The sequence below is a fragment of the Equus przewalskii genome, chromosome 17 (genome assembly GCF_037783145.1).
Source record: "Equus przewalskii isolate Varuska chromosome 17, EquPr2, whole genome shotgun sequence".
Lineage (NCBI taxonomy): Eukaryota > Metazoa > Chordata > Mammalia > Perissodactyla > Equidae > Equus > Equus przewalskii.
Window position 1 is genome coordinate 66,137,502 of NC_091847.1, and position 20,213 is coordinate 66,157,714.

The 20,213-nt window shown below is 37.1% G+C and overlaps 1 protein-coding gene across 1 annotated transcript in view; it reads left to right on the forward strand.

Moving 5' to 3' along the window:
• The first annotated feature begins 922 nt into the window (after positions 1-922).
• C17H2orf88 (chromosome 17 C2orf88 homolog) overlaps positions 923-20,213 on the forward strand; it is a 45,524-nt gene continuing 26,233 nt past the window's right edge. The window contains exons 1-2 of the mRNA XM_008516516.2: positions 923-1,058; positions 13,682-13,894. The gene's annotated coding sequence lies outside the window, so the exon portion shown is untranslated. The remainder of the gene's footprint in view (positions 1,059-13,681; positions 13,895-20,213) is intronic.

Below are 20,213 nucleotides of genomic sequence, written 5' to 3' on the forward strand. Positions count from 1 at the left end.
GGAAATATTAGAAGCATAGCTGCTTTGAGGAAAAAATCTATTTGTTTTTGGAAGTATTGAGTGCAGGTGATGGCAGTATATCCAATAAATGATTTGGCAGATGCCGTAGAAATAGCTCCATTCAGAACAGGGTCAATCATACTTTCACCTTTTATTCTTGTATTACTGAGCACAGTACTAGCCTCAATACAAAACAAAGGTAAAACCTTAAAGATCTGGGGGGTGGGCCCAGTGGCGCAGCAGTTGAGTGCCCACCTTCCACTTCAACAGCCCGGGGTTTCCCGGTTCGGATCCTGGGTGCGGACATGGCACCACTTGTCAGGCCGTGCTGTGGTGGGTGTCTCACGTATAAAAATAGAGGAAGTGGGACACAGATGTTAGCTCAGGGCCAGTCTTCCTCAGCAGAAAGAGGAAGATTGGCAGATGTTAGCTCAGGGCTAGTCTTCCTCAAAAAAAAAAAAAGATCTAAAATGATGACATAATTGTTTTCTTTAAATAAGTCAAATTCTCAGAATCTGTCTACTAAATGCTTTTAAAATGAGTTTCAATTAAATGAATTGTAGTATTGGTTTTTTATGCATCAACAAAAAGAACTTGAAAGAAAATGAGTCTCAGATCCATTATTCTGTTATTTTGGTCCCTAGACAACATTTATACTCAGTCTCAAAGAAATTAAGAACAAATGAAATATGTAGCTTTCAGGCTTTTGTAAACACACCTAGACATAGAAGGCCAAGATCTTAATCATTTTGTCCAGGAAATAGCGTAGCATGATTCAGTGTCCATGAGAGTGTGAGCCATCATCAATAATGTTTACCAGAGTCTCTTGCCTTTAATGAAACAGGAGTAGAAAAATTGATTGGGAGATGGCATATGTCTTCATAATACTGATCATTGGGTGGAAAGTGCATTTGTGAGCAAATCTAGTACTGCCTAGCAACTGTTTCTAGGCAAAGGGTGTCTGGGAGCCAGCTGTTGTTGCCTTTCAGGAGCCACCAGACTATTTCTACACACTTCGTAGGATATCTGTTTTGAATGATTTGGATTCCAGATTTAAGGTATAGTTTTTCTTAGCAACTGTTAATACCAAATATTTTCCTTTTTAGTGATTGACATAATAAACCTAATATTATTACTTTTTATCTATCTTTGAATATAACATAAGTGTACAGATTTTAACTATAATGGAATATGTCTGAAGCCAGGAGCTTTAGTGTTTTTAAAAACCATTCATGTCCATTCCTTTTAGGCCTGCCACATTCTTAAGTGGTCTAAGACTATACCCAGATTTACGCTCACTTCTGAGAGCGTAAGATGCGGTGTGAAACATGTCCCAGACACTTTAAACTTCTAAGTCTCCTCCTGGAAAATGCTTCCTGGCGCTGCTGTGTAGTCACTACTCCTACTTCCTCTACTGATCATGATTTATTGTCTTGACCTGGCCCTGCAGCAGGACATAGCTCAGCTAATAGCAGCGAAGCAGGAGTTTCCAAGGAACTAGGGAATGTGCCAGAACTTGATGAGGGGCAGACAGGCCATTTAGTGGAGCAGAAGGCTCTCCAGGGAGAAGTGTGCTCAGAAAACTTAGAGGAAGGTAGTTTCCACCGTAGCCTCCTACTGATGGAGTACTTCCTGATCGCCCTGATACTTCCTGTAGTTCACGCCCTCTGATTCTGTCCAGGCCTGTTCCCAGAGGCCCCCGCACTTCCAGAGTACTCACTTGCATCAGTCGGCCATCCGTTCGTTCCTTTATCCCCATGGCTGCTCGGAAACCTCACCCCCTTTGCTTGCCCGTTTTCTTGCTGCTGTCCAGTCTCTTAACTCAGTTCCACAGGATCCTCCAAAAGCCCTATTCCTCAACCTATGTACAGAATATTCTGTCACGTCTTTATTTTAGTTGAGACCCCAAGGACCCTACTTCATTTTCAACCCCACAGAGACTGCTGTTTGTCCTTGACCATAACCTCATAAACCGGAACCGGGAGACAGGTTAGCATCCTCTTTAGCTGCCTATGCCACTCCCAGGCCTTTCTTTTTTATTTTCATGAGAAGCCCCTGTTCATTTGGGAGATAATATGGCATGTACGATCATGGGATTGGGGTTTGCACTCTTATTTTGGAATGTTGAATGGATCACCTAACCTTTCTGAACTCAACTTCCACATCTGAAAAGAGGGGATAAGAATATCATTTTGCAAGGTTATGAAGATTAAATTTATTCCTTCTTTTCACAAATCTTTACTGATTCCTACACACCAGGAATTTTTCTAAGTACTGAACAAAATAATTCCTTCCCTCATGAAGCTTGTAGTCTCATGAGGCAAGAAACTCTTTAAAAAAGTAAACATATACGTATACATAATTACAAAATCTAATATGAAAGAAAATGTAGAGTGCTGTAACAAAGGATTCATGGGAGGTATAACTTAGATGGTGGAGAGGTGGTCAGGAGGAAAGGCCTGAGGAGCTGACGTTTACTGTGAGAATGGCAGGATCAGTAGGATTTAGGCGATGGAGCAAGGGACGGAGAGGGCACTGCAGATGGGCAGTGCAACACGTCCAGAGACTGAAAGAGGCCATTGTGAGAGGGAGAGTGTGTCACAGAGCGTGGTTAGAGATGTGGGCTGGGGACAGAATTTATGGGACCTGAATATGAAGGCCAGATGAAAGAGCTTTAATTTTATTTTAAATGCAATGATTTTAAGCAAGGGTGTAACATGATTTATGCATTTAAAAGATCTTTCTGAGGACAGCACTTGGAACACAGTACTTACTTGGTAAATGAAGTTAGATTCATATGGGCCCTGCTCTCCAATATTTATTGAGCTTAGTGCACCTGGGTCGCGGTTTTTCCCTCTGCTCCAAAATCTTGCCATCTCCCTTTGATCAGCTCAGCAAACACTCTTACTTTAGAGCTGACATCCACAACTCCAAGGGACATTCCAGAGATTCTCTAGACCAGGGGCCACCCTGCATGTGAAATCTTATATGCCAATAAATTACTCTGACCACAATTTCTGTCCTTCCAGTTCATACAGCCCGTATATAGGTCTAGGCTTCCAGAGTGGCAGGAGATGAGGGTGGAAAGATAGGCAAGAGCCAAGTTGGGAAGGGTTGCTTTGAGGCTAAGGAACTTGAAACGTATCCTGTAAGAAAATGGAAGCAGTACTGAACATGGCACTTGCTATCCCCTGTGCTTGAAATGCACCCTCAGCCCCGAGCCTCCCCGGCATCACCTTCAAGCTCCTAGTCGTCCCTTAGAGTCTATCTTGGCTCTCATCTCCTCTCGGAAGCCTTCCCTGGCGGTAGAAGGTAGGTAATCACGTTCTACGTTGTGTAGAGCTCTTGGTGTTCTTACGCTCTGTAATCACATGCTTATTTTTGGTCTCTCCTTCAAGTCTGAACTCTTTGAGAGCAAGAACCTGTGTTCTTACTGTATCCTCAGTAACTGACATAAAGGATTTCGTAAAAACTTGATTTCATGAAGTTTTCTGAGTTCTCAAGTTCCATTGAAAAATAAAGTTCCCTAATAAAAGATTGGCAAATTGAAAGTAAAAGATTGGCAATTTCCTCATGTAACATCTAAAACCATGTTACTTTGCTAAAGTTTATCCAGGTATCTTTGCCCTAAAAATTGGCACCAAATTCTAAGAAAACATCTTACTTTTACTAATTTTAATTTTTTGATTCAAATATCAAAATATATAAGAAGAATGCATAGAAGTCTCGTTCCTACTCCTTCCCACCCTTTTTCCTCTAGCTGCTATAGATGATCATTTTTATTAGTTTATTTTTTGTCCCCCAGTGTTTCTTCATGCAAATACAAGAAAATAGGAGTGTATTGTTTCCCCTCCTTTCTTTCATAAAAGATAGCCTAAAATATACACTCTTTTATTCTTTTTTTTTTTAAAGATTGGCACCTGTGCTAACATCTGTTGCCAATCTTTTTTTTTTCTTCTCCCCAAAGCCCCTGGTATTTAGTTGTATATTCTAGTTGTGAGTGCCTCTGGTTGTGCTCTTTTATTCTTCCTTTTTTTTTTAACATAAAAATGTATCCTGGAGATGTTTCCAAGTCCGTAGTTGATAGAGATCTTCTTTATTCTTTCTTGTGGATGCGTCGTTTTCTATTGTATGGATCTACCATGATGTATTCAGCTAGTCCCCTATTGCTGGATATTTGTGTTCCAATCTTTTGCTTTTACAAACAATCCTGAAAAGGATAACCTTGCACAACTGTCATTTCATATTAGCACAGATAAGATATATGCATATACATGTATATATGTTATATATGATATCTATATCTGTCTATATTCACTATCTGTACTTACGCATACTTACACACACATGTGTGTATATATATATACACATATATGGGATTCCTAGAAATGTGATTATTATATCGAGAATAAATGCTTCTGAGATTTTGGAAGATATTTCCAGAATGATATTGAGTCTTCCTATCAAAGAATATAGCATATCTTTACATTTATCCAAGTTAACTTTTTAAAAGTTTTATTTATTTTTTTTGAGATATGATTGACATGTAACATATTAGTTTCAGATGGACAGCATAAGGATTCGATATGTGTAAATATTGTGAAATGATCATCACAATAAGTCTAGTTAACATCTGTCACCACATGTAGTCACACATTTTTTTTCTTATAATGAGAACTTTTAAGATCTGCTATCTTAGTAATTTTCAAATATGCGATACAGTATTATTAACTACAGTCACCATGATGTGCATTATATCCTCAGGACTTATTTATTTTATAACTGGAAGCTTGTACCTTTTGACCCCCTTTACCCATTTTGCCTGCCCTCCCCCCCCCATCTCTGGCAACCACCAATCTGTCCTCTGTATCTGTGAGTTTGGTTTTGGCTTTTTTTTCCAGATTCCACAGATAAGTGAGATCATACAATATTTGTCTTTCTCTGTCTGACTTATTTCACTCAGCATAATGCCATCAAGATTCATCTATGTTTCATGATTTATTTCTTTTTTATGGCTGAATAATATTCCATTGTGTATATATATATATATATACCAAAATTTTTTTATCCATTCATCTCCCAGTGGATACTTAGGTTGCTTCCATATCTTGACTCTTGTAAATAGTGCTGCAGTGAACATGAGGAGACAGATATCTTTTCAAGTTAGTGTTTTTGTTTCCTTCAGATAAATACCCAGGAGTAGATCATGTGGTAGTCCTATCTCTAATTTTTTGAGGAACCTCTGTACTATTTTACATAGTGGTTGTACCAATTTACATTCCCACCAGGAGTTCGCAAGGGTTCCTTTTTCTCCACATCTTCCCAAGTTAACTTTTCTATCCTTTGTGAGTATTAGAAAGATTCTCCTTTATGTTCTGGGTATTTCTTATTAAAGTCCTAAGTATTTGTCTTTTGTTGTTATTGAAATGGGGTCTACTTGTTCCATTATTTCTGTTATTGTTTGTGTGTCTATATATATATGTATGTTAATTCTGTGTATTAATAATCTTATGTCCTGCTACCTTGCTGAATTCTCTCATTAGTACTTAGTTTCATTTGCTACTTCTTAAATTTTCCAGGTGTACAATCATGCCATCTTCAAATATAGAGATCTTTTTTATTTTTTCCAATTGTTATACCTTTAATTTTCTATAGTGTTGGAGGTATTAGGCAATCAGTTAGACAGTTTGAAATAGTCGTGGTGATTGTGGGCATCTTTGTCGAGTTCCTGACTTTAGAGGGAATATCTCCAGTGTTTCCCCGTTAGGAAATATACTAGCCTTAGGGCTGAGGTAAAATATGTATAATCATATAAAGGAAGTTTTCGTCAACTCTTATTTTGAGTGCTTTTTTTGAAAAAATAAGAGTAAATTTGATTTTTATCAAATTCTTTTTCAAGGACTATCATATAAACACAGTTTTTCTCCATGGATTTATTAATATGCTAAAATACATGAATAAATTTTGTACTATTGAACTATTCTTGCATTCTTGCACAGGTGGTGGTGGGAGGAACCCCACTTGATTAAGACACGTTATTCTCTTAATGTGCTGTTTGTTAATATTTTATTGACCTTTTGAATTGATAGTCATAAGTAAAATTGATCATCTTTTTTGCAATGGATCCGACTTTAGTATCAGTGTTATAATTTGTAAAATAATCTAGAAGTTTTCATTTTTCTAAGATGTGGGACAGTTTAAATAGTATTAGAATTACCTACTCTCTAAAGATTCCTCTGTGAGACTAGAGAATGGTACTTTTTTAGGGTGGAAGAGATATTTACAACATATATAAGCAACAATTAAGTTAATTTGCAACCACTTCTTTAGGATTTCCCTAATTCAGGCACACCGCTTTAGTATTATCTTACCATGTTAACCTTGATATTCTTAACTATGCTTATGCTGCTACAACCTAATTTATCAGTTTCAGTGGAAATTGAGCTCTCTAAAACTTCTGAATCTGCCAGGAGGAGTTTTGGTTGATTACATTTTCCTGGAAAATTATCCATTTCATCTGGGTTTATTTATTTTCATAGAGTTGTGCAAAGTAGCTTCAGAGTCCCTTTTGTTTCTGTGATTATTTCTATCTTCTTGTATCTTATATTTTTTGACTATTTGGCCTGTTTTGGATTGGAAAGTAAATTAAAGTGTCCTGTTTTTAGTGTTTCTGTTTCTCCTTGTATATTCTGTAGTTTTTACTTCATTAAAGTTATTGCTAAGTTATTTGGTGCATAGATATTCATATCTTATCTTCCTTGTGAATTCTTACCGTTAGCATTAAAAAAAAGTCTTGTAAAATTGCTGTCTGGTATGAATTCCACGTTCACTGATATCAAAATCACTGCCTGTGCTTTCTTTTTATTTGTATTTGTTCGTCCTTTTATTTTTATCTTTACCGAATTGCATTGCCTTAGGAGTGCCTCTTGTACATAGCATAGGGCTGGGTTTTGCTTTACAATAGCAGTATGACTTGGCTCATGCACACAAACCCCCAAAGTCACATTTTTTTATGTTCCACTGGCTAAAGCAAGTTTCATGACTGAATCCAGATTCAAGGGGTGGGGAAGTAAAATCCACTCTGAGGGATAATTTGCAAAATACTGTGGCCATTTGGTCAGGGAATGGGATCTATTCCAGGGAGTGAGGTGGACTGCCTGTGTAGGAGCTAACTGGGCAGTGGAGAAGAGATAGATGCCTGTAGGCAGATCTCCTCCCTGAGGAAGCTGTGCAACAGGGAGACGCTCTTCCAACTGTGCAGCAGATGCATCTTTTACCAGGGCGTACTTAAGAATCCATAAATGTACTAGAAGAGAAAGCCAGCATTTGAGCATGTGCTCCCTGGAGAACATTGATGGCCATTGAGTGTTAGCCACAGAGGCAGGGACAGCCAACATAGAGGAATGCAACTTTCTTCAGTCAAGGAGGGAGACATTTTTCTGTCCCCTCATCCCCCACTTTTGCCCCAAATACAGAGGAGCAAGAGAGAGGATGAGGAGGTGTCTGGGAACCAGACCCTTGCCTTCTCACTCTGAGCTCATAGAGCCATCGCTTTAGCCTATGTTAAGGGAAGGTAGGAGAAGAGCTACCAATCAGAGTAATGTGTTTCTGACGGTTGGAAATGGCTGAATGGCCAAGATAATTAAAGGAGTCTCTCCACAACAGAAAGGAGGAATTTAACAGAGCACAGAGTAGGGGCTGAGGAAAAGAAATAAGAAGCAGAGGTGGAAAATGCAGGAAAGAAGGGAGCATAAGTAATGGAGCAAGGTCCTCAAGGAAGTTGAAAGGGTTGGAGTCAACAGAGTCTGGACTTGAACAGGAAGAAACAAATTTCATCCTCCAAGAATGGAGGAAAAAATGTTAAGAATGGTTATGAACATAGGTGACTACGCACACAGGAGTCTGGAAAGCTGATAACCCCAATTTTTTTTTTAATGAAGCAGGAAATAAGGATGTCTGATGAGAATGAGGACAGCTTGAACAGTGAGGAAGGTTTAGAATGTTCATTGAAATACTAATGTTGAAATTGACCTAAGGTAGATAAGTAAAAATAAATTAGTTTTTTCTGTACTAGCAACCAGTTATAAAAGAGGACAAAAATAACAATAGACCATCTGAAAAAAAGTTACATAGATTAAACAATATCTGTTTTTAGATAGAAAGTTTTAATATCATAAAAGTATGAATTCTCCCCAAATTGAGCAAATGTAAGACAAGTCTAATTTAAATTGGAATAAGATTAGTTGCAGGGAGAACTGGATAAAGTGCTCTTAAAGACCATGTGGAATAATAAACGTGAACAAGAAGACCAGTAAGGAACAACTTGCCTCTCGAGATTGAAGCATATCATGACCTCCTTATTGGCTTTGGTTTTGACTTAGAAAGAGACAAGTCAGCGAACAAACTAGAGAGCTCAGAAATAGATCCCAGCACATGTGGATATTTGATACATAACAAAAATGATATTTCAGTTAAAAGGGAAAAGATGGGTTATTTTTAAAATGGTGCTGACCCAACAGCCTATTCATCTGGAAAAAAGCATATCAAGATAAGTTCCAAACTGACTAAAGAAAGAAGAAATAAGAGATTTTGTGTATATGCCAGTATTCCTCAAGTTGTTGATTAACCAAGACAGGACTGAGAACCTATAAAGGAAAAGACACACATAATTTAAAAAATTAATCCATTTATAAAGGCTTAAGTGTAAATCAAAAGGAAATGAGTGTTGTGCTTCAATAAAAACTTTAGGGGCTGGCCCGGTGGCGGAGTGGTTAAGTTTGTGCGCCCCACTTGGGCAGCCCAGGGTTCACCAGTTTCTATCATGGGCGTTGACCTAGCACCGCTTATCAAGCCATGCTCTGGCAGGTGTCCCACATAAAATGGGGGAAGATGGGCACAGATGTTAGCTCAGGGCTAATCTTCCTCAAGAAAAAAACAGCAACAACTGTACTTTAAAAAAGGGAATATGGAAGACTCTAAACATCAGATCATAAAAGCAGAGTTTTTTAGCAGAAGTTAAATTTAACCTACTTTTTAGTATGTATGCAGACCCCTCAAACAAGCAGCGTCATTAAAAGTTTAGTAACATCCTATTTCTTGCATTAATTCATTTGAAGTAAATTAAACAGTGTTTCACTTATTGAATAGGAACCAGTAAGAATTTGTTTTTATAATCCTACAGAAATATCTATATATTTTAAATGTTTTATTATGCAAACTGTAATCACATTACTTTTAATGTTATTGATTAAATTATAAATTCCCGAGGGGATCCACGGTCTCATAATATCATTAAAGAAGTTTACCTTTTTTATTCTGTCTCCATGGGTAGCATCATCTCCAGTGTTATGCAGGCACTGGGGTGGAGAGGAAGGTGGAACCGTGATCTAAAAGAGTGATGAAGCATAGCAGAGGGTGTGACCACAAGGCAGAAGCCTCAAGAAGCAGGAGAAATGCTCATGTTTGGAGACAAAAGTGGGTGGGAGAATCTTATATCCATTTTAGGGGGAGCTGCAGGAGAAGGGCTATCCTGGGGGCAGGGCCAGGGGCAGGTTTACCTTAGGACCTGGAGGTAGAGAGACTTCTATGACAAGATGAAGATGTAGGATGTTGATTAGAATGGGATTAGGATTCCAAAGGCTGCAGTGAAAGGGACTGAGATGAAGGACAATGGTGGCATTCACCAGATCTGAGAAAACAGAGGACAGGCCAAAGGGAACTACAGAAGTCTGGGGTGGCATTGAGCACTTGCCTTTCTCCCTATGCATGAGCATTGTAATTAGCAGTGATTGGTATCCACTCAATTTGGTACAAATTCTGTTGATGTTGTAATTGCCTAAGGGTCCCAGGCAGTCTGGCCTGTCATGGGTGCTTGTGTCCATGGGCCTGGTTGCAGTGGTGGAGCTAAAGGGCGTGACCTCCTAGGAGGTTGATGGGAGTTCTAGGTTAGTGAGTACTGTTGTAATGAGCCGTTGTATTCTCACTTTCTATATAAATCACTATTAACAATGGTATTTTTGTGAGTATAAAATATTCACTCTTTGGTCATGAGCTAAACTGTACTCAATTTCTGGAGATCTTTGGTTTTCTTCATTGAATTCAGGACATGCCCCATTTTGATTTGTGAAGTAGGGCTGTGAGAGTGTTGCAGTTCTGTCATATTTGTCTGTAAGTAGGACTCATTTCTTTGAGCTCCCTTTGTTTTGAGAAGCTTGGTATTCCAAGTTCTCTTGTCCCTAAGGTCCTGGGCTGATGACTGCTTTGTAACCGCTTTCTTCTAGCCAACATGACGTAAATTAATAGAGCTTGCCAATAACATTCAATATCTCAGACTGAGAGATCACTTTAAGAAAAAAGGCTGAATTCAGTGACTCACAAAACCAGACTTTTGGCATACTTGGGAGGGGAAAGTATCAAGGAGGCTAATGAAGAAAAAATGTGAAAAGGTTCAAGTTGCAGTAATCCATTCTTAAGAGCCATTGTTGGCCCCTTCTGCATGTCTGCTCTTTAACTTTTGAAACAGCTCTCTTTATCTGAAAACATTAAGCTATTATGAACTAGAATTTGCCAATGCAAAACTGGAATAATTTATGAGTTGAGAATTTCATTGCGCATAAAACTTTATCGAACCCTTTCTTTTAATGATTTAGTTTAGAGTTGCGACATTTCTTTAGATCCAGGCAGTTACACTGACAGTGGAGGTTCATTTCTGAAGATAGAACTATGAACTTTTTAAGAAGGACAATCAAGAAATAGTTGATCTTTTTCATGGATGTAGTTTTGATGTGACTTTCAATCTCAGGTTACTTTGATCTTTTTGATTTCTGTTTCTTAAGTAAGTTGCTTTGCAAACAACTACATATTCAAAGGTCTCAGAGTGGGCTGATGATATGGCCATTTATGACATCATTCTATGATCCCCACACTCTCCTCCTATTTAGGGTTTCCTACTTGCCTTGATGGCACTAGTCGTAGAAGAATGTTTTTTTAAGCCATAGGCATATCTGTCCATGTTCCTCTTTGGGGATCCCCCACCTCAAAATGCCAAGCCCAAAATATTAGTTTCTCGGCCATTTATTTATAGTTCTTATGAAACTTGTATAGCTCACCATATCGTGTGCTGAAAGGGTACACTTTGAAATTTGTTTTCTCCAATGATGTTTACAAAATATGATTAAATGAAACTTGTGTGTTGATTTTTGGAATAGGAAACAAATTGGAACTTTAGGATATACTTCTTTCTCACTTAATGCAAGTATGACTAGGCCTTTCTGTTCGACCTACACTGACTAGGTAAAATGACATCAAGGCAAAATGTTTTATGTATGTTACTAGCTCTCTTTCTTCAGCTGAGATTTCTTTTAAAGAGGAATAGGCTTTGAAAAATTAAGTATAGATATTAAATAATAATTACAAATGGATTCCAGCATGAGGGATGTTAAATGTTTGAGAGATTCCAAGACACATAAAGTGTATTAATCCCATGGATAAGTAACTTTTAATTCTTAATAGAACAGTAAAATTTTCTTAATGATGCCACATGTCCATTTGCTGTTACATAATAGTCTGGTCATGCTTTCTTTAAATCAGAAAGAAAAATTTCCTATTCTAGATTGTTTCTCTAAATGTAACCATAGTTCTATTCATTTAAATTCTGTAAATTTATAGTCACCAATTATAGAAAAAGTCAATCCTATTTAATGTTATGTGAAATAAAAATCATGTTATGGAACACTATGTATAAGAACCACTATATAAAATATGAGTGTATAGACATTTACTATAAATTTTATAAAAGACTAACAGGAAATATATCAAAATATTAAAAGGTTTTATCTTTGAAAGACATACTGGTTTTTTTAATTCTGCTTAATCTTAAAAGAATTCATAGTAGAATTAATTTAGCTTCTGGTCAATCACTTATAGTCTTAAGCATAAAGTTAATAAAACACTGATATGAAGAATGCTAAAATGTAACTTTTGCTTGGTCTTAGATGATTCATTAGAAAATCTTTGATTTATAGAGGAGCAAATAGTCTCAAGAGACTTGGAAATTTTTAAGCTTCACAAAACCAAGGCTTTAATTCAATTCTAGATTGATTATTAGATTATTAGATTTGATGGATTAGATTATCAGATTTGATTATTGATTATTAGATTAGATTATTAGATTTATAATTAAACTTTTTTCTTGAAAATATACATGATGGAAAAGTGACAAATATGAGAAGGAAAAACAATTTAATCAACTGTCAACGGTTTTCTGAGTTCCCAGGCCATCTTCTGTCAGTAGTAAGGGTGGTTTTCTGACGCTGCTCCTTACAGTTGAAGATGATTCTAAAATAGGACTTGTGGCTTGCTGTTCTCACTCTTGCTAAAGTTGTTAAGGGAACTGCCAGGTATCCAAAGTTGTCTGCCAGTGTTGTCAGCGGCTGTCACATGTGCAACAGGAGGGGGCCGGCTATGGAGGAGATACTATATTTTAGTTGCTCCTGAGAAAAGGCTTCAGCTCGTTCCGGTCACGGTGCTGGAGCCTGAGGGAAGACCTTACGCCAGCCACTCCCTGCCTCCAGAGATGATCAGTAACACTCCTATCGAGACATAGTAACTAGTCATTTTGTTTGCCTTTATCAGCCCCACATGGATGGTCCAATATGGTTGAATCCAGACTGTAGTTTATACCAGTCTTTACTTTACTTTATCTAAGTGGCACAACTATTAATTTAATAGACCTTCCATCTAAAATTATACTTGATTTATTTTCCATAAACAACACATCTAGGCTTCTCAGGCCGAAATTCTAAACATGTAGCAAGTGGACTCCAGGCATAACCATTCCATTTTTACTCTGGTCATGTCTTGTGGTCTTTGGTCTCGTGGAGAGAGCTGTTAGACTCCCTGTAGAACAGATTGTTAGTTTTTATTTTTGTTGCACTTTCATCAGCCTTTGACTCCTGGGGCAGGAATCAGTTATGAGATAAAATGCAGAGCTCAATATAGACCCCCCCCCCCATTACAGATGTTTCTGCAGAAGCAAGGACTGAGCAGGAGAAATATTCTCTTATTGTATAAGAAAATATTTGCCCATACATTAAAATAGGAATGTGTTCTGGACTTACTTTTGGATAAACAATTTTTTTTTTTTTTGTCTCAGCCTCCAAAAGGAAAAGACCTGTAATCAGATGATATGAGCTTATTATGAGGAAGCAGGAGTGACCTTAGAAGACTATTGATTCTGCTCTCTAATCACTGCCAGGAAAAAATGGTATCTGGTCAGCTATTCCAGAACCAAGGTCGTTATTTGGTAGACATCTTACTTGGTTTGTAGTTGACAGGCCTATTAATCAAGTTTCCTCAAACTCATTGCTACCTCAGATGCTCCCTGTGGTACAGAGGACGTGAGATTTAAATCCAGAGGATCTCTGGATCAAGATGGCTAACTGAGCACACGTGTTACTTCCCCCAATCCCACCTTCACTTGTCTACGCCTGCTGCCTAGTGGAGTGGAGGGTAATTAGGATAGGTTGTAGGAAAGAGAGAAGTTATTTTCTTTGAAAATCTGAGTAGTAATATGAGTAAATTTTGTATTCTAATACAATAACTTTTTAAAAATTAGCTGTGCATATGCTGGTTTTATGATAACTTTGTTTAAGCAGAATATTCTTCTCCTCAACCACCCTAGGCAATGAAGTAGTTGGGAAAAAGTGGAGTGGAAATCTTTTGAAGGAAAACCAGCCCTACATGTGGAACATAAACATAACAGAAACTTGTAATTAAAACTGTGTGAAAAGAAGCTTTGGAAAAGAAAGCATAATTGCTTATAGAGACACAAAGGAAACATCTGAGAGAAACAAGTTCCACTCTGATATCTGCTACCACATTTCTGACTGCTGAGGTAAGGCAGTGGGCTTCACACCTTTTGTCTTCTTTGTCAGTAAAATTGGAATGATAATATCCCCATGTTTACTTAATGAAATACCAGGAAAATAAGATGACTATTTAAGAGCCTTGTATAAGATGTATTGATAATAAATATAATCCAAACTTAAGTTCTGATAGACATATCAGAGGATTCCTTTGGAGTTTTCTTACTTAAGATCTTGGGCACATGGGAACAATTTTTGTTAGGAGACATTGTAATGATGATCTTTCTTTCTTCCTTTCTTCCTTCCTTCCTTCCTTCCTTCCTTTCTCTCTCTCTCTCTCTCTCTCTCTTTTCCTTTCTCTGTCTTCCCTCCTTCCTTCCTTCCTTCCTCCCTCTCTCCCTCCCTCCCTTTCTTCCTTTCTTCCTTCTTTCTTTCTTTTCTCTCCTTCTTTTTGGTGGGGAAGATTGGCCCTGAGCTAACATCTGTTGCCAATCCTCATCTTTTTGCTCAAAGAAGATTGTCACTGAGATAACATCTGTGCCAATCTTCCTCTATTTTGTATGTGGGATGCTGCCACAGCATGGCTCAAAGAGTGGTATGTAGGTCTGTGCTTGGGATCCAAATCCACAGAGCCCATGAACTTAACCAGTACACCACTGGGCTGGCCCCTGAAGATATTTATTGTCTGAAAAAAATTGTAGTAAATTCATACTATACTAAATTTATACTATACTATAAATTTATACTATACTAAAAATAGTAAATTTGAATAATTAAATATTTGAGAGTAAATTTATTTTTTTAATTCTACTGGAAATGAAAGAATAAAAGTTCTTATACAAGCAAAGACTGTTAAAAAGTAAGCAAAAGAGTGCATTGTAATAAATTAGAGTAAGCTTGTTTCCAGGTTGAAGCAGATTACTAGATCATCTTGAGGTAAACATCATCCAACTGGTGTATTTTTAACTTTGCATTTTTAGAAGTTTGATTTCTATTAGGTCATCCACAGGATATCAAATCCTACAAAATTTTCTCCTCCCTTGTGATTTATAAATCTGAGGTCTTGGCCTGGAATTCACAGCTCTCCCTAATGTATTTACCACATCCTTTAGTTTTCATCTATTTGACATATCTGAGTTCCTACTAAGTGCCAGGCACTCAACTAGGATTGAAGATACTTAACTGAAAAGATGTTATTTCTGCCATTTGAATGATGATACATAAATAGAAACCATTCATTACAATTAAGTATTTATTATTGTAGACACATATATAAAATGTAATGGGAAGATGGGGGAAAAAAATCTCCTAAATCAATGTTAGATTATGACTCGTTCCTTTGCCACTAACTGTGGACTCTTGTTTCCCCATTTTCGGAAAGAATATGTAAGAATTTTAACCAGTCACATTATACAGAGTTCCAGTTTGCATTGTGTATGTATAATTATTTTAAACCAATGCTTTTTAGGATTAGGATTACATCTATTACATTTTTTTGGCCATCATTTAGAAAGGGAGCATGAGAGGCTTAGAAAAAGCTCTGAGATCCATACAGAAACCATACAGCTGGGTCACAGCTACCAAATGAGACTCCTGATCACTTCAGGTTAGCTTTCCACCTCTTGTCTGTGGGACAGAAGAGGTTAATTGATGATTCATAGCAAAATAATAATTGAAAAGCTTGCTTTGTCTCCTTGCAAGATATTTATTTGAAAAACTTAGTTCTGCAATTCAATAGGGAGAAAAGGCTTTATTCCGGTATAAATAAGAATATGCCTCTTAAAAACAAAGTTGAATTTAATTTATGCCTAATATTAAAATTATGGTACTTGAAAGTAAAAAGAAAGTCAGTGATTAAATATACCACAAGTTTTCAACAATTCTTGAGATAAGAATTATTTTTTAACTGGATTTTTTTATTTTATTTTTTTAATTAATTAATATTTTTGAGGAAGATTAGCCCTGAGCTAACATCTGCTGCCAATCCTCCTCTTTTTGCTGAGGAAGACTGGCCCTGAGCTAACATCTGTGCCCATCTTCCTCTACTTTATATGTGGGACGCCTGCCACAGCGTGGCTTGACAAACAGTGTGTAGGTCCACATCTGGGATCCGAACCAGCGAACCCCAGGCCACCAAAGAGAAACATGTGAACTGAACTGCTGCACCACCAGGCCAGCCCTGAGATAAGAATTATTTTATTTAGGCATTTTCAATTATTATATGTAATTAGATATTTCTGAGTAGGTGTTATTGGTTCTCAGCTGGGCAGATTTCTGGAATTGACAAAATATGTAGACTTTCAAAGGCTAAAAAGAATAATAAAACTTACATTCATTGAACACACAATAAGTGCCAGATGTGGTTCTGGTACTGAAGAGCATTTCCAGTTTTGGAGCTACCATAAGTAATGATGCTATGAATATTCTTCTTTCTTGGTACACATTTGCACACATTTTTATTGGGTATGTTACTAGGAATGTAATTTCCAAACCATATAATAGACGTATATTTAGCTTTAGATGATAATGCCAAACATTTTCCAAAGTGATTGTACCAATTTTCCCTCCCATTTGCAGTATATGAGAATTCCAGTTGCTCATCATCCTAACCAACACTTGATGTTTTCATGATTCTAGTTGGTGTTTCTTACTGTGGTCTTAATTTGCACTTATGTAGTGACTATTAATGTTGAGCATATTTTCATATATTTATTAGCCATTTAGAAATCCTCTTTTGTACTCACTAAAGTTTTTAGCCCATTTTAAAAATTGAGTTATCTGTCCTTGCCTTGCAGAAGTTCTTTTTATTTTATACATGAGTCTTGTATAAGATATCTTTATTGCAAATATCTTTTCCTGTGATATGGTATGCATGTTCATTCTTAATGGTGTCATTTAATGAAAAGAAGCTCTTACTTTCAATTTAATACTATTTATCAATGTTTTCTTTATGCATATGCTTTTTGTATTCTATTTAAGAAATATTGGGGCCAGCCACATGGTGCAATGGTTAAGTCTGGCATGCTCCACTTTGGCAACCCAAGTTTGCACATTCAGATCTCAGGTACAGACCTACACCACTCATCAAGCCATGCTGTGGCAGTGACCCACACACAAAAAGAGGAAGATTGGCACAGATGTTAGCTCAGGGCTAATCTTCCTCAAACAGAAAAAAAAGAGGAAGATTGGTAACAGATGTTAACTCAGAGTGAATCTTCCTCACCCAAAACAAACCAAAACAAATCAAAACAAAAAAGAGAATATTTCCCTGCCCAGGATCATGAATAAATACTAATATGTTGGCAAGTTTTTTTTCAGTACTTTAATATTGTCATTCTGTTGTCTTTTAGCTTTCATCAATTCCGTTGAAAGGCAGCTGTCAATACCATTGTTGCTCCTTTGAGGATGATATGTCTCTTTTTCCTCTGCTGCCCTGAGATTTTTCTGTTTGTCTTTGGTTTTCAGCAGTTTTACTATAATGTGCTTAAATGTGATTGTACTGGAATTTATCCTGCGTGATGTTCATAGAAGATCTTGAATCTGTGCGTTGATGTCTTTCATCAATTTTGGAAAATTCGTCACCACTATCTCTTCAAATATCTTTATGCCCAATTCTCTCTCTCCTCTTCTTCTGGGACTCTAATTTCACCTATGATAAATATTTTCATCTTGTCCCTTAAGTCTCTTACATTTTTTCATCTTTTTTAAATTCCATGATTCAGTCTGGATATCTTGTGTTGTCTAATTTTCCTCTGCACTATTCCTCTCATAAGATGTATCTAGTCTGCATTCAATATATCTGCTTGAGTTCTTAATTTTAGTTATTTCATTTTTCACTTCTTAAATTTCCCTCTGATTTTTTTCAAAAATAGATTCTATGTGGCTTTCTATTTTTTGACTATATTAATCATAATTATTTTATAATTTGTGTCTGAAACTCTTATAGATCTATTTATTTTTCCCATTTTTCTCTTAGTCTCTGGTCCTTGTCCTCAAAGCATGTATGATAATTTTTAATTGAGTTTTAGACACTGTGATTTGAAAATTATAGGAATAATTTGAGACTCTGGATGATGCTTTTGCAGCCCCTTAGGCTGGCAAAGACTACATAATGGATTGAGCTAATCAAAAACTGGGTTTAGTCTTTGTGAGAGTTGATTTATTTCCACTTTATTCCTGGTTTAATCTGGTTAGTCCTGGAGTGTACCTCTTCAGCAGTTCCAACTGAAAGTCATGGGTGTTTGTTTGGGGCCCTCCACTTTGATGGATCCTGAATTAATTATTTTCTCCCAAACTCTACAAAATGGCTGAAAGTCCTATTCAGCTTCTCAGCCTCTTGGGTGTTGCTTACAAATTGGCAAAGTCCTTAAGTGGATATTCTGCATAAAATATCAGACTCACTTCTCAGCATTTCCATTCAAATCAGGATCTTGGCTCCTTGAGTCTTGGCTGCCTTAATAGTTCTTGGGTATTTTCAGTCTGATTTTTTTTTTTTTTTTACTTTCTATCCAAATTTTATAGTTGTTCTCACTGGGAGAGTTCATGTAATACAAACTAGTCTGCTATAATCGGAAGTGGAAGTATCTTGTTATTTATTTGTTCCAGAAGTATTTTTTGTGCCCACTATATACCAGGTACTATTATTCTAGGCACTGATAGATAATATTTAAACACTGAATAAGTTTACTCTTTTCATGGAGCTCACGTTCTAAATAAGGCAGATAAGATAAAAACAAATAAGGTAATTTTCAGTAGTGATAAAGGCTATGAAGGAACGAAGTGTGATGTGTAAAAAAGTAGCTAGTTATAGAGAGAAGGCTACTTTAAGATAGAGTAATCGAGAAAGTCTTCTCCAAAGAGGGGACATTTGAACTGAGACATGAAAGATGTGAAAGAGACAGCCAAGTGAAAAACTAGGAAAAACAGAAGAAACAGAAAGTATGAAGGCCCTGAGATGGAGAAGAGGAACATGTGGCCAGGACTCAGAGGGAGAGGAAACTAGTTGTACAAGAGGAGATTGAAGAGATAGTCCAGGCAACAGCTAGTGAACTGTATATAGCAGGAGGAGGGGAAATATAAATGGAAGAACTGAAAATGACTCCTAAATTTCTTAGCCACTATTTAGCCACTATTTATTGAATTAGAGAAGACCAAAGGAGAAGCATATTTGGAGAATGGGTATCAAGAGTTCTCATTTAAGTTTGAGCTGCCTTTTGGGCATCCGAGGCAGGACATGTGAATTTGGGAGCTACTGGCATAAGGACGATGTTAAAGCAATGCAAATAGGTAAGCTCACCTGAAGAAGTATTGTAGAAAAAGGAGAGAAGAGAACCTACACAGGCACTGGGAGACAACAATATTTAGGAATTAAACTGAAGAGAAGGAGCAGCTAGAGACCCAGGAAGAAAACCAGCATCATGTAAGCTAACAGTGTTTCAGGAAGAAGGGACTGGTCAGCTCTTATGAACACACTGAAAATTAAGATGTGAACTAAAAATTGTCCATTGAATTTGACAATACAGAAAACAGTGGTGACTTTGACAGGAACAGGCATCTTAGAGTGGTGGGGATAGAAGCCAGGTTAGAGTATGCTGAAGAACAAATAGGGACTTCCACTTCTAGCAAAATGCAGACTGAACTAATACACAACTCATCATTCTCTACACACCTAGGCATGCTAAATTCAAATAACAAATTTAAATATATAGTGGCCTCACAAGAAAGAAACAGAAATTCCCAGGTACCTCCCCAAAAAGAAGACACTGAAAACTAGAGTGGTATGCACAGGAGCTGACACCAAGCCGGGGGTTATGAGTGGGGCAAGAAGGGCAGGGGGTCATCACACCCAGAAATAGACCCTAAAGCCTAGGAGCTGAGGTTTTAGTTCACTCATCAAAATAAGAGGAGTGGTCTTGGCCTTATGCAAGGAAGGAAATAGGAGCTGAGATCCATGCAATTGATAACTGTAGTAAAGACATTCTATTGTGCCTTACCCTAGTTAGAGTCACTATTTTCTGATCTCTTACTTAGACTTGGAGAGTCAATCTCAGTTCTTAGATCAGGCTGGTTAGGAATCTGGGATGTTCACTGGAGACTTTGTGCATTGAACTTCCTTGTACATAAAGACTGGGTAATCCTAGATCTGATAAAGTAACAATGTCCCAATTATCGAACTCTTTTTCAAACTGAGCTAACCATTTTCTAAGCAAGAATTCTAATTTAAATATCTGATTGCATTACCGGTTGGTTTGCTTATAGCTATTCTTTCATTTTTTCATGACTCTCCTATCTCTAGGGCTGGCTCTATGTAGGTATTGCATGTGTGATGTGAAATGTAGGGTCTGTGGA